Source organism: Chiloscyllium plagiosum, unplaced genomic scaffold (genome assembly GCF_037043375.1).
Source record: "Chiloscyllium plagiosum isolate Xiang-an unplaced genomic scaffold, Cpla_swu_hap1 HiC_scaffold_37, whole genome shotgun sequence".
Classification (NCBI taxonomy): domain Eukaryota; kingdom Metazoa; phylum Chordata; class Chondrichthyes; order Orectolobiformes; family Hemiscylliidae; genus Chiloscyllium; species Chiloscyllium plagiosum.
This window is the reverse complement of record NW_028270175.1, coordinates 24559349-24570761: the sequence shown is the minus strand read 5'-3', so window position 1 is coordinate 24570761 and position 11413 is coordinate 24559349. Positions and strand designations below refer to the sequence as shown.

At 39.0% G+C, this 11413-nt stretch overlaps 1 long non-coding RNA gene across 1 annotated transcript in view; it reads left to right on the top strand.

Annotated features, from left to right (window-relative positions):
- The window catches only part of LOC148139782 (uncharacterized), a 519617-nt gene that overhangs the window by 468843 nt on the left and 39361 nt on the right, over positions 1-11413 (top strand). The gene's annotated exons all lie outside the window — the stretch shown is intronic.

Genomic DNA, 11413 nt, shown 5'->3' with positions numbered 1-11413 from the left:
GTTAAAACTGTCCCCAGAAAACAACTTTAACTTGCCCCAGTCCTTCAACTAGTCTCCTTCAGCCCAAATCCACTCTATCACCGCAGCCTGTCCAAATCATAATCCATTTTTGTCCTAATTCAATCCCAATCTCTTTTACTTCATTCTGCTTTAATTGAAATCCAAACCCTTGCCAGTCTATTCCTCAATTTATAGCACTCTTTTAAACTTTTATACTACCTCGTGAGTAAATGTATTTCTTATTTGGTGCTCATACATTAAAGTAGGTTTCTCTGGCTCTTGAAGTAAATAAAATCGATTTTTAGTTTGGTTTCAACTATTTTTTCCTTTTTACCTTATTGCAGGGTCTAAATATGTTATGCAGTATGGATCTAAAATATGCAGACCCAAAGTGACCTTGGTTTCATCCCAACATGTGCAGAATTAGTTGGTCACTGCAAAATTTGATAAACTTATTTTTGGGGAAGAAGAGGGCAAGGCACTCCACTCAATTGCACTGCCCTAGGCTAGCTGAAAGTAAAAGAAAACCAAAATCTTGGTCATTGTTGAGTAATCCATGCTGAAAGTGAGAATTGTGAATATTCTGTGAAAGTAAAATTGAAATTCACTGTCCCCCATATCAGTCGAAACATTCTGCTGAATTTTTCAAAGTTAAAGCATGAAGAACATTGCTATTTAGCTAAGGTACTTCAGTATGAGAAGTGTTTGAACTGCACACAGCACACATCAGCCATATATTGGAAGAAAGGTAAAGTAGTGATTTTTAAAATAAATATATTTAATATACATCTGTGCCCTTGTAACCTCCAGGCTTGAATAGTACCATGTTTTCCAGGCTGATTTTTGTCTTCCATCTTTCATAATCGTGAGTTCATCCAAATTCTGCTATCTATATATTTACTTGTGCTAAGCCATATCCATCCTTTCCCTCTGTGCTTACTGACTGAGCTCTCCAGCAATACTTCAATTTTAAAATTCTCATTCACATTCCCATCTCTCTTTCCTCCTTGAAACCATTTGTTACAACAACCCCTTTTACTCATCTGTCTTAATATCTCCTTGTGTGGATTAGTATCAAATTTTGTTTCTCAATGGACTGTGAAGCACGTTTTTCCATTTTGCTACACAAAATATCTTGCACAAAATGCAAATTGTCTTCTTAAAATTTTCCTCCTTCTTTTCAGTGCATTCTAGACAGCCAAAACTTGGACAGTCCACTAGTTATTAATATAAGAACATCACCTGTTCGAGGATGTTCGAATGTGTATGAGTATAAGATGGTGACCATAGGTTTGAAACCATGGACCAGTTGTTGGTGGAGTCCATGTCTTACTCCCAATTTCCAACCATACACGTCTTACACAACAGATATCACAGTGAGGAGAATTACTGCTGTGGCCTATGAATTCACCGCATTATGTGGGTGGTCAATGATATATACACATTAAATTTGAAGTCATGAATTTTGTGGGCAAATGGTTATCTTATGGCATTTTTAAAATGATCGCTGCAGGCAGGGAGACATACCAGAAGAGGCTTGCGGGGCTGAATGGCCATCTCTTATTATTTCCCAAGTGCAGGAAGGAAGGACATGGGATAGTTAATCCTCTGTGTTCCTGGAATATTGAGAGCCAGCCAGCAACATTCTCTCTATTTTTCAACAGTCGTGAATTACATTTTGTGTTCCTTACTTACAGATTTTACTTGGATTGTTATGATAATTAATTGTTGAAAATTGAGAATAGGTCATTATCTGACCATTCTTTCCTCCTTGCATGACAGATTCTCTTATCCACTTGGCAAATTCCTCACAATGACTCACCTTCTCAAGAATTCACTGAGTGTGCAATCACATCATGGACTAGTATTCTGCCTCTCCATGTATAGTACTTTACTCCACAGTAACCGTGTGTTTTGTATTGAATTCTGTTCTGCAAATGACACCTCTGAAGAGTTCCTGCGTTGAAACTTGGTTACTTGAATGAAGAAGCCCCTGCTATGATAGAGACCACAGGCTTTCATTCTGATGTAATAAACTGAAAACTTGATCTCCATAATAGAAGCTAGTGCATGGGCTTTTGTTGTACAGTGATAGTGCCCCTATGTCTGTACAGGAGGCCTGGGTTTAAGGTCTACCTACTCCAGGGTATCACAACATCCCTGAACAGGTTGAATAAGATAATTAAGTAAATTACCCTCCAACTCTTGGAGAGATGTTGAGAACCAGGCTAATGTTCTGGGAATATGGGTTCAAATCCCATTATACCATTTGGTGAAATTAAGGAGATTGGAGTACAAGAGTAGGGAAGTCTTACTGCAAATGTACAAGGTACTTTTGTGACCGCATCTGGTGTACTATGAGCAGTTTGGATCCCCTATTTAAGGAACGTTATCATTTCATTGTAAGCAGTTCAGAAGAAGTTCACTAAGGTGGACCCTGTTAAGGAGAGATTTTCTTATGAGCAAATGCTAAACAGTTTGGGACTCATTGGAATTCAGAAGACAGAGGTTATCTCATTGAAGCATATAGAATTCTTGAGGGGCTTGACAGGGTACACACTAGAGGATGTTTCCCCTCATGGGCGGCTAGGAGCAGAGGGCATAGTATCAAAGTAAAGGGGCACCAATTTAATACTGAAATGAAAAGGACTTTCTCCTTTAAGAGGGTTGAGAGTCTTTGGAACTCCTTGTCATGGAGAACTGTGGGGCCAGAGACATTGTGTGTTTTAAAAGGCTGAGATAGATTCTCAATCAGTAAGGGAATCAAGGGTTACAGAGAAAGGACAGGAGAATAAATGTGAAGAATATCAGATCAGCCATGATACTATTGAATGGTGGAGCAGGCTCAAGGGGCCGAACAGCCTACTCTTATGGTCTTATGTAGAATTCCCTAAACCAACTTGAAACAAGGGAACAGTCAATATCAGACATCTTCCACAGTGAAAATTATATTTCACAATGTTCAGTGATGTAAAATTGTGAATTAGATAAAGTATTGAATGCCAAATTTAATGAGTTCCAGGGATGTTTGCTAACATTCACAATCACTGTTGTGTTAAAACAAGATGGATATGTGTAGCAGTTTCAAAGTTAGGGGCAACATTGAGGTTTATCACCTGTCAGTGATTAAATGGCAATCTCCCAGATGGTGAGAAATTCAGTTCCTAATGTAGATATCACAAGTGCTTAGCTAGTGAATGTCAATGAAAACTCTTGCAGTAAATGCAAGCACATGAAGAGCAGCATCCTTGGATTAAATGGGGATTTAATTAACCACGGTAAGAAAGGCGAAGTCACAAGTATGGATGGTGGAAACATCAGAATAAAAAAAAGCTCATCGATTGAATAAAACACACATCAGATTGTAATTTATTGAATAAAAACAAAATACTATGGATGCTGAAAGTCTGAAACAAACACAGGGAATGGTGAAGAAACTCAGCAGGAAGGATTGGAATTTTGCAGGAATTTTTATTGGTGCCCTGTCAGATCATCTAGTTTAATCAGGAATTAAACTTAAGAGATGTCCATGCCTTTGTCGCTTTGTACCTTACTTTTATGCAGGGAATACAGGGATACAGACTTTTGTTGTGATTTCTATGATATATGTATGTTTGGTAGCACCTATGACTCTTTATACTGGATTCAAAATGTTAACTCTATATCTTTCTGCACAGATGCTACCAGACCTGCTGAGTTTCTCCAGCATTCTCTGTGTATGTTTGTAATGTTATTGTTTATTGAAGGGTTCAAATTTCTTTTCATGCTTAATTATTTAATAAAACCTCATTATTCTAATATCTATTTGCATTCCCTGAAGTAAAATTTAATATATTGTATACCTCTGTGATGTTTCATCATTGTCATTTTCATTGTAGGTTAAAAAGCCCCACTCGCTCCAATCTTTACTCAAAATCAATCCTCTAACACCAAGGACTGATCTTGTGATACTTGGTTTTTATGGGTTTTATGAGTCGAATGTTACCTTTATGTCCTTATGACCAAAATCGAAATCAGTGTACAGTACAATTTTCATATAATATCTTCTAGCTTATACTCAGTTGATCTAGTAATGTAATACAACATTCTATGTGTTTTGTCATAGACTGTTTCACAGTGATTTGATATGTTCCTTGTGATCATATGTAATGCATTTGTAATGGGCTATAAATACTGTAACTTATTCCATTACAATCACTGACACATTATTTAGTTTTTGCAATATTAATTTTTCACAATTGACTTTGTATCATTTTGAGAGCTGTGGAAAGAGCTGTAAAAACACACTATAACAGAACAGTTAAACCTGGATGAAACAGAAGATGGAGCTATTGAACTATGAGTATCTTGAATGTTCAGTGAAACCACACTGAGAATGAAATATCATCCAATCGAACTCAGGTTGTCAATATCAGCACATGTTGATATCAGTACATGTTCTCTATTTGTCAAAAGAAAATTGGACAATTATCTGAAGGGAAAATATTTGAAAGTAGCAGGGAAAAGGTAGGAGGGCACTGTAACCAGGTGAATTGATTTTGGAGAAAGCTAGCACAATCACTGTGGGCTGAATTGCTTCCTGTGCTGTAGATATTCTATCATTCCATGTTCAAACGATTTTGCATTTCTTAAACATGCAATAAAAGCCACCACTTGACGTGTTTGTCTTCTTTCAGTAAGTTGATAGCACTTCCTGATAAAACCCTGTTCTTGAGAGCAATACTGGGAAGCCATTCACTCCTTAATCTCAGAGATGAGGTTCTATTTACACCACATGCAATCTTTCCCTTTTGCCAAATTCTAATGACTCCACTGTGTATAGGGTCTTGGCATTGAGAAAAGCAGTAACTGATGTAATGGAAAAGACACTGTCACTGGTTTGGGAGGGCAAAGATCCACAAACAGCAATATGATAACAGCCAGTTCATCTGTTTTAGTGATATTAGATGAGGGATAAATATTGGCCAGACCCCAAGAATTCCCCCACCTTTCGTTGATGTAGTGCTATGGAATATTTCTGTCAGTCTGAGTGTGAAGATGGATTCTCAGTATAATGTCATTTAGTAGATTATGATTCCAGCAATCTACCACTCCCTCAGTACAGCACTGGAATGTCAGCCTAGATTTTGTGCTCCAGTTTCTGGAGCGGGATTTGAACCCACAACCTTCTAAATGATTGCCTCCAGGCCAGATAATTCTAATAACTCAGCACAATCTTTGGGAATTCAGATTTGGGACTTTCTTGAATGTTATGGCTTAGCATATTGGACTTGGTTAGAAAATGTGAAGGTTGCCAAATAACTCCACAGAGGCTGGTATCCTGTCACCAAGTCAGCCTTTATTTACATATGGAGAGTCCCTGACACTGCTCCAGCTCCCTCAGAGCCAGCTCTCAGAGTGAACAGGATGGCTGACACTATTGTTTTTTTTCTTTTTTTTAATTTTAGCGGTACACACTGGATGTGGGCAGCCAGCTCAGTTAGTCCTCTCCCTGAGGCAAAATGGAGAGTCCCTGACACTGCTCCAGCTCCCTCAGAGTGAACAGGATGCCTGACACTATTGTTTTTTTCCTTTAGAGTGAACAAGATGTCTCACACTTCCATTCTTTTTTTTTGCTTTTTTTTTTAACCCCTACACTACCGCCTAACTGCGGTAGTACTTATTTTTTTCCCCAGCACCCATGGTGTGTGTGTGCAGGTGTGAGACACAGTGAGAGACACAAGGTCACGAATCTTTATTCAATTTCCACCACCAGGAAGATAGGAAAACACCCGAGTGGCCAGTGACAAGCAGTGCCCTTCACAAAAGGGCAATGCTGTGTGATCAAACAGTGAAGGGGAGGGCAGGGGACACTATTGTTTTTATCTGTCAGCCAGGGTGATCTGATTAGACCAGATTTACATGCCCCATCAGGGAACTCATTCTATGAAGTCAACCTGGCTCACCTCATTATAATCATACTACTGCGACCTGAAACTGAATTGTGAAAGTGGGCATAGATACAAGTCTTTGTATGAAAAAAGTGGAGACAGAGTTAATTGAATTGAAGAGGGGACAAATCCAACTGAGACGGGAGCAGGAGCTTCTGGAGGAGGGTCTATGCATCAAATGAATGGATGCCTAAACCCAAGGCTGAGTAACAGGTCGAACCTGGTTCACAATTTATTTATCAGTCCTAATGCAGAGCTGATGGCCTAGTAGTATTAACACTGGACTGTTAATCCTAACACCCAGATAACACTCTAGCAACCTGGGTTCGAATCCTGATATGGCAGATGGTGGAATTTGAATTCAATAAATATCTGGAATTAATAATCTAATGATGACCTTTAATCCATTGTTGATTGTCGGGAAAATCCCATCTGTCCTTTAGGCAATCAAACTACTATCCTTACCTGGTCTGGCCTATATGTGACTCCAGTCACACAACAATGTGGTTGTAATTGCCCTCTGGGCAATTAGGGATGGGCAATAAATGCTGCCTAGTCATTGACGCTCTCATCATGTGAATGAATAAAATCTCAGCACTACTTGCTAAGAACATTAATGCCATTTTTATATTATAAAAATTAAACTATTTTGATGTGTAATACCTTGCAAACTTTATTTCGCAGTTTGCTGTGTCCCGCAGCTATTAACAGAGGACTGAAGCCTATAAACAGTGAGGCAAAGTACCTCGCCAGAGTCAGCAGAAAGGCAGTGGATGGGCCCGCATTGTGATTGTAATAACCCACAGCTAACATGTGAGTGAGCGTACAGAGGACAAACAATGTTACTAGAGCCAGGATCAGCTTGGCAGCTGTCCTCTCGACCTGCACACTGTGCAAATGCTCGTCTGCAATTGCTCTAATGTGTTTGCTGAGGTAATACACAGTGCTGAGATTGGTGCCCACCATCAGTAAAATGGGTATGAGTTCATGAAGGACAAGGGTGAAGACTGCAAACATTATGCCACTTTCTCGAGTTGGGAACCTCCAAACACAGCCCAGGAAAGGATCTGTGGTGGTGCTGACCAGCATCAGAATCTTTGTTTCGTTCCCACTGACAGCATGGGAGTAAACAAAAGCTGGGACTGCGTACAGAAAATTAACAAACCACACGGCAAGCAATATCACCAACACATATATAATCTCCTTCCTCTTGGTGCTCAGATGGACATGTTGTTTTATCTTGAGAAAATGGAAACAACTCAGGCAGAAGGTAACCCACACACTCACAGACTTTAGCCACACCCAGAGGAACATGAATATTCGGCACCAGTTGAGGGTCAGCAAGATGTTGACCCCTGACTCCGTGATGAAGAGGAGGATGTTCCGGAAGGTTGATAGGAGCAGATTGACGGCTGCCAGGTTGCTGAGGATGATGTCAGAAGCAGCAAGTCCATGGTTTTCCACCGTTGTGGCTAATATTGTTACCAAGACCAAAATATTTCCCAAAATACCCAGAAACACCAGCAGTCCATATAAAATGAGATGAGCTGTTGTTTCTACTTCCATTGTCTGATCTCTTGCTCCTTAAGACCTTTACCCAACAGAATAGAAACCTGGAAAAAAAATTAAATGTAAACAAATTGGCACAAAGTTGTCTTTTATTAAAAGAAAACAAATTGAACTGGATGCCTGTCAGTACTTTTATGGGTTTTCATACTTGCCATCATCTGTGTGACTTCTTGTTCCCATTTTCTGTTTTCACCCTCATTCAGGACATTGAAGTGTGAATGGGGAGGCAATAACCTAGAGGTATCAATACTAGATTATTAATCCAGACACTCAGGGAATGTTCTGGGCACCTGAGTTTGAAACCTGTCATGGCAGATAGTGGAATTTGTATTAAATAAAATAACCTGAAGTTGAGAATCTAATGATGGTCATGAAACCACAGTTGATTGTTGGGGGAGGGAGAAAAAATCTGCTTCACTAATGAAACCTGCCATCCTTATCTCCACACAACGTGGTTGACTCTTAATTGCCCTATGGGCAATAGATGCTGGTCTAGCCAGTGATGCCCACATCACATGAATGAATTTGAAAAAAAATCCACTCTTATCTTTACTCATTCACCATTTATTCTTTGAGAATGCTAATCTGAAGAATTAAAGAGTCATACTGGAGCTGAAAAGTTCATTCTGTTTCTTTTTCCACCGATGCTGCCAGACCTGCCAACCTTCTCCAGCATTCTCCAGTTGTGTCTGATAGGACAAAGGAGCAGGAATAGACCATTGGATCCTTTCAGCCTATCCCAGCAGTCTATAAGATCATGATAGATCTAGTTGTGGTCTACTGGGGGCACAGTAGTGTCATGATTATAATCTATAATGAGTGCTAAAGCACTGCATAGACCTTCGTTAATATGATAGTATTTGTGTTGACTACTATTCTTCAAACATGGACACCTAATCCCAGATGTGACTGTAATTGTTTCAGATTTTCAGCATCCTCAGTATTTTGTCTCTAACGGACCATTTATCCTCTTCGTAACAGCACTGTGCGTTCCTACACTCCATGGACTGCAGAGGTTTTAGAAGATAGTGCACCACCACCTTTGCCAGGACATTTATGGGTGGGATAGAAATATTGGTGTCACCAGCAGTGCCCACATCTCATGAACAAATAAAACAAAATGCCTCAAGAGGAAAATAACTTTTGAAGTTTGACACCAAGGAATTGCTGTGTAGGCAGTTGTGTTTCACTTAAGACTTTTAGTTCTTCATTTTAGGCCATTTAATTAGTTTTCTCAATTTTTACAGGTTTTCTCCTGTCCAGTTGGCTGCTATCTTTCTTCAATTGAAGGGACAGAATGGCGACCCATACTACATAATTTGATATTCACTTGCTTGGAAGTGTTGGACCAGCATGGCTCATTCATGTATGCTGCTCAGGACCTGCCCTTCTCCTGGGGCCACTGTTCAAGACTTGAACATTTGCGGTAATGGATATGGACTGAACCTTATCAACCATAGTGTCTACTGAACATATGATATGAACATAGGACTTAGGAGCAGCCAGGCAATTACAGCATTCAATAAGGTCATGGTTGATCAAGTTATGGTCTGAGCTCCAATTGCCTGGTTGCACCCTATAATTCCTGACTCCCTAGTCTATCACAAGTCAGCCTTGAATAAACTTAAATATGCGATTCCCATCTGTCAGTGATTGTTGGTGTAAACACTCACTAATTCTTCATTTTATATTGTTGTTTGGGTGATCATCCTGACATACTTACTGAGTAAAATACTCTTTTGTTACTAGGAATTTCTATGTCTAGTATAAAATAAGAACAGAATATACGAAGAATGCACAATAGTTCAGGCAGCACCTGTAAGATGTTGGTGTCCTGTTGAATTACAGGAAGTCTGGGTCACAGCCAATGATTGCATGCAAATCCTTCACTGTCTTCTTAGACTATTCTGGCGGAACCAGTCTGACTTTCAAACCCAAACCCAGTCTGTTACTCATACGGACTACTTTTACCTCTGTCATGTTATTTAGCTCTATCCCAGTGACTATAAATCTATATCATCTCTACACTCAATGTTTCCTTCATTGGCCTCTGGAGTTCCACTCCATGCAAAGCTCATTCATGTGCTGCCTACATTCTGGATATTTTTCAAGTCAACCTGTTCAAAAGTGTTATTACAGAGAAGGTGGGACTTGAACCGATTACCACTTCAACCCAATAGGTACAATACCACTGGCCTTTTTTTTTATCCTAGAACATCCATCAGCCTTGTCCTGATTTAGTTCCAAATTCAATGTCTTTACTGATTGATCTCTTGGATATTTTCACTATTTTCTGTTTTTAATATTGTATTTCCTGATGTTTATCTGATTGAATGTGGTATTGATTTTCCTGTGCATTCATGGAATTGTAAACATTCAAAGGAGTTCTGTTGACTCAACCTGGTGAAATCTTTACACATATTCCTTTACAATATATTAACAATGTTACTTATACTGACTCGAGAAATCTTCCCAACTCATTATTGAAGTTACTAATGCAGCATTGGGGAGCAGATTATGTAATATAATATTGAGAAATTCCAATTGAAGATGCACATGCAAAAACCCAAACACAGATTTTAATCTATCAGCTGTTTAGTTCAAAATACATATCTTTCTTCTTGCTTGTATAAAAATAGGTGATGCCAATCTGTAGACACAGTTAGCAAGTCGTTGGTATATTAAAGTACAGTACAGGATGATGGAGGTCATGATCTGGATGATTTGTACCTATACACTGAATTATATATAATTTTCAATATAGAAGCAGGGCATTCACCACAAGAAGTCTGTTCTGGTGTTTATGCTCTGCATGAACTTCTTCCCACTCTTTTTACTTAGTCCTGCCCTTTCATAATATTTTTCCACTTCTTTATGCTCAAGCTGTGTGGGAATTGATTTCTTAAGAGAAAACCTGTCTAAAACCTAATTTTTCTCCATAATTTACTTCAATTCAGCATCAAGGGAACAGTAGGAATAGGACACTCAGTCCGTCTGGTGGTTCTGCTGTTCAGTTAGACCCCAGCTGATCGATACCAGAGCTCTATTTATCTGCCTTTGCTCCATGAAGCCATTATGTCCTTATCTAACAAAAAGATATCCATCTTGGTCTTGAAAGCTCCTATTTTCTGAGAGTGTTTGGGCAAGTTCCAAATTTATACACCGTTTGCGTGAAAAATTGCTTTGTGATTTTGCTTCTCAATAACTTAGCTCTAATTTTAAGATGACATCCTCTTGTTCTTAATTCCCCCCTCCAGAGGAAATAGTTTCCTACACCTGTCCTATTCAATAACATTTTAAACACTTCAATCACATCATCTCTCAACCTCCTATGCTCAAGAAATTCAAATTTGTTTAAAACTCCTGCATGAATAATTGACAAGATATAAAGCATCTATGGTTGCTAAATCCTGTTCCTCCCACTCCCCAAACAGAACCACAGCAAGTGAGGGATATTGAAGCTCAAATTTAGCAATCACGTTGCTTAGGAATTTCTGGCTAAGCTTATCCTAATTTCAGATTCAGTGGAATTTCACCATATAACTCAAAGCACGTCTGAATTAGAACTGACCAGCCCTGCCTTACCTGTTGGATGTTTAAATATCTTTCCTATTTTAGGTTTCAAAACATAAAACAGTAACAATCGAGCAGTAACAATGCTGCTCACACACCAGGGATATAGTAATATCACTCGAACACAAACATCCAATGAAAAGCCAGGCACAATAAGCCTCTATGATTATCTAGTGGGTGAAGATGATGGACATCTGCTTTGATGGCTCAGAACAGCCCAGTCTGTTCTATTAATTGATTTCAGATGGAGCATTAGTAGTGGTGGCACAATAGTACTTGGGTTCAAGAAAAGTTTTTAAAAATCAGCTTGGATGTTCATTCCTGATCACTAACTACTGACA